Source organism: Stegodyphus dumicola, chromosome X1 (genome assembly GCF_044657685.1).
Source record: "Stegodyphus dumicola isolate Sdum_Otavi_A_Nest chromosome X1, ASM4465768v1".
Lineage (NCBI taxonomy): Eukaryota > Metazoa > Arthropoda > Arachnida > Araneae > Eresidae > Stegodyphus > Stegodyphus dumicola.
Genome location: NC_140780.1, coordinates 210,475,919 through 210,480,552, shown reverse-complemented (window position 1 = coordinate 210,480,552; position 4,634 = coordinate 210,475,919).

Below are 4,634 nucleotides of genomic sequence, written 5' to 3'. Positions count from 1 at the left end.
ATAATTTCGCATATTTCATTAACGTAATTTTTCTTATATTTCAAAGTAACATAGTAATGTATAACCGATAACATGAAAAAAATTCTTTTGTGGTAAATCTTAACTTAGAGCACGTTTTTTAGAATGCGCCTGTGCGTCCAAAAGACTTCAAGGGTTTCTCAAGCTAAAACAATGATTATTTTGAAAACAAAGAGGCATAGATATTGCGGAAGGAAATGTTGAGAAGAAAGCAATGCGCAAGGGAAGAACATTGTGGTAGAAACTATACCAAGGAAAAATTTCTTTCTCCTGAGAACATCAAGGTACGTAATAGTAAAAAATATAATGGCGACATTCTTTTTTTTTAATTTCAAAATGTCGCTGTACAACACATTAAAAAATAAAATACCTAATGTCTCTACAATATTCAAAGACATTATATTATATCTGGCAGTATTTCGTTTCTATGCAAATAGAAAAATAAATTTATATTAAAGTAGGAAAAACTTTAATATAAATATAACTTTAATATATTTATGCTTTATATTAATTATATGATGATTTATATTAATTATAATTATGTTTTGTATTAATTATATGATGATTAATATATATTAGAAATATGATGCTTTTTTATTTAACACACTGCTGTTAGAAAAAAAAATATACATTTGAAAAAAAAAAAAAAAAAAAAAAATCTGAGAGGTTTCAGATTTTAAATTACGCCCAAAGGGCACTTTTTTAACGTTTTGTGTGTTACCTTTATTTATTAAATATCATGTTCTTCGCACTTAAACTATTAATTCACTTCAACAGCAATGTCGCAAAATAATTTTAAAATGAACCTATCTTTAGAATTTCCGATACGCATTTCCGCGCGCTGGAGATAAAAAGTTTTTTCACCCCCGTAGATTGTTGCCATTGCTCGCTTTCAACTCGTTCAGTTTGTTACTCAAAAATTCGTTAAAGTTTTACAAAATATGAAATCAATAATGAAATAAATTTCAAATTTCAAATTTGGGCTTCCACATCCAGTAGGATTACGTCATTCAGAATTCGATGGCTCTATGTACTGTTGTTTTATCACAATGATACGATGAAATCATGCTTATAATATAATATAGAAAAATAAAATATTTTAAAATCTCTTCTATACTAGCACACGTAATTCATCTTATTTAATACATTGTTTACAACTGTCGATTGAAACTATAACTGCCTATTATTCAAAAGTTATATTAGTCATATTATTCATATTTCTTTTTCGATCAATTTAATTTAAAATTTGTTGGTATAACAAACATAAATGAATAAGGCAATATGAAATCATTTCACCTTCATCCTAAGTTCGCTTCCACTGAATAGAACTATTTGATTGTATTAACCAAACAATTCTTCAGAAAACCTTTCAGGGATGCCGAAAAGGAAAAGCAGTGAAAGTTAATTAACTGAAAATTTTCAATCGCCACATAATTTCCTTTTGAAATTTGGTGATAGAGAAAATTTTAATTTTTACTTTTATAGATTCGCGACAAGGATGAGACAAGTAAGGTACTTGCCTCAGGTTATAACAACTGTAAGTGGAATGAAATTACCTTCGGAAAATTAAAAATTAATTACAAAAAGAAGTTACGATTATTAACTTTGAAACAGAGTAAATATCTTGTTTAATACAATGAAATTTTATTCAGTCTAAAAGTATTTCTCTGATGAGGTTTCTTTCATACTTAATGTCACAAGACCGTCCGTTTTTCTCCGTTAATCACCTTTTCATAGCTATCTTTGGTTAGGATGGCGCTTCTTAGTTTTTATTTTGATATGGCATAATGTCAACACAATAAGCAGGAAAATTATTTAAATAGGATTTCATGGATTTATTTGTTACCGTACTGCAATCAAATTTCTTTAAAACATAGTCACATCGCTTGTACTAATATCTAGAAAGGGCTTATGAAGAATTTTGTATGACAAACGATCTAGCTAAATTAAGAGAAAAATTAGTGATATTAAATTGTTTTAAAAACTAAAGTGGTTTCGCATAACTATATACACAGTTTTCTAATCATAAACGTTACAGCTGGAATTAAAGTATTAAAATTAATTTACATTTTTTATGTTAATTATGTGCATTGAATAAATCTGCCTGAAATTACATGCAGCCGATTAGTAATTTCCTTCTTTTCCCTCTAAGCTTAACAGTGACTCTTATATCTTTTTTCCCTAGCATATCAGCTTTTCAAAATCTATAAATTGAACGCAGATGATGAGGCGATTGCTTTTAGCATTTGTTTCAGTAGACCTAAAGCTCAAAATTCCATTATTATATAATCAGGCAATTAATGTTGGATGTCTGAAACGTATGTTATTATTATTATACATATATTTCTCAGTTTTTATAATAAAGTTTGACTTGGTTGATATTTTATAAAGTTTACCTTGGAAAGAAATGTATAGTTTGAGTTTTTTTCTCCTTTATTCATATTTAATATCCCTTAGAACTTTGGAATTGCTTTTATTTACAATTATTCTTGGAATAACACCAACTGTTGCTTGATGAATGAAATGAAACCACACCTTGGTTTCATTTAATCTAAGACTAGAGTGTAAATATATGAGGTAGGTTATGTGTTATCTTTTTAGTTATTTAAAATTTTATAATTAAATAATAAATTAGAGTATTTAGTGTCAAAATAATATGAAAGTTCTGAATTACTTTGTGGTAGATGTACAAAACAATTTGGGCTAATTCTAAGATGAATGATATTAAAATTGCAAAATATTCGTCATTGAAAGTTATACCGGACAACGTCATCTTACCAGCGATAATCTTCGTTTTCGATTAGCACAAAATCCAGGATATCCCATTCTTCCTTATAAACCTTTACCACTTCGATCCTCATTTGACCAGAGTTTCTCAGTTGGTCATTTTAGTAATTTTACTTCATTAGCCCCACCCTTTATCTGATTACTTTTCCTATTGGTTTATAGTTAAAAATTTTAAGTGCTAAACAAAATTATTAAATTCGGCAAAAATGAGCAGCAAATTTCATGCAGTTAATTTTAATTTATATAATAATAGTACAGGTAATAACAGAAGTAAATAAATTTTATCATATTAATCAACTGGAATAAAAATAAAGGAAAATTTTTCATTAGCATTTTCATGAAAAGAGATATTGCGTTATAGATGTAATTCAGTGCTACTCAGTAATAACGAATATTCTTAGAAAATAATTATAATCAAAGAGCTATTGCTGGCCAAAGCCCAAGGAGGTAAGCCAATTGAATGCTGGTAGTTTGAGTCAAGTTTAGATTCTTCTGAACTTTTGAGCTTCATGCGTGCTTCCGTATTTTCCTCTCTTCTTTACATGTATTGAGAATACTAGCAAGTTCCCCCTCCCCCTTGGTAGGCAGCCCTCACATGCTGCGTCAAATCAGTTGAGCAAAACAAATCGAAAGCTAATTTAACTAATAATGATTTTAAATTATTTATTATTTAAAGGGGAATAGAAAAATCCATATTTGATACAATTTTTAGTATTCTGTTATTTCTTAACATTCATATAAATGCATGAAATTAATATAAAAAATTCAATACTAAATGGTTGTAGTTGGCTAAAAACAAAAATAACTTGAAACAATTAAAAAAAAATGTATACTATTTACGGGGACCTTTATACTGTTAAACATGCAAAATGTTAATAAAGCCTTGCAATCGAAACCTGTAGCAGTGCATAATGCTGGACTTTTAATATAGTGATTAACCTTGGTCCAAATCCCAGTAAACGGTTTGGCATCATGGGTGATTATCGGAATGTATAATGTAAAGAAGGTTCAGTTTCCTTTGATACACCACTCATGAAGGTATGCATTTCCTTAGGTAGATAGCTCTCGTATGTTTTGCCATACTGACTTAAACGAAGAAGCACACGTAGCAGACTCACAAACCTTTTCTTTACAGCGGATGAAAGAAAATATTTCTAAAAATATTGAGAAATGTAAAAATTAGTTTTGAAATGGATATATCAATAGAACTCAAATAGAAAGGAAAAAGAAAAGATAATAAATTAGATATTCAAGAATTAATTAATAGGAATTGTAAAAATGGTTATTCGTTTTATGACACATAAATTAAGTACTAAAATTAATTTTGAAAATAAATTAATGATGATTTTGCTTCTTTAAAGCAAGAAAATCTTAACTATTAAAAATGCTTCACAATTAGCGCAATAATTTTTACATTAACTAAGTTGTTATTTATACCTTTACAGTGTTACTTGCTATTTACACACACACACACACACACACAAAAAAAAAAAAAAAAAAAAAAAAAAAAAGACTTTTTAAGCATTTTCCATTTAAAGTAAGATAAATCATTTTTTAAATACGTGAATTACAATTTAAAAAAAAAAATTCAATGGGCTGGACAAGCTATTATAGGTTTTAACTACAACTAAGACCAGAACTGGTAGTCACTTTATTAATGAGACACTTAACAGATGGACCACTGTTGTCACCTCTGAAGGGATAGAAAATTTATATCCATCCTTTCTCCGAGATTTGAATCCCGGCCTTTCGGTGCGGCAGCCAGTGTCACTAGCCACTTTCCCATCTAAAAGGCGAATTGACAGTTGACAGTTGAAGACATAATAACA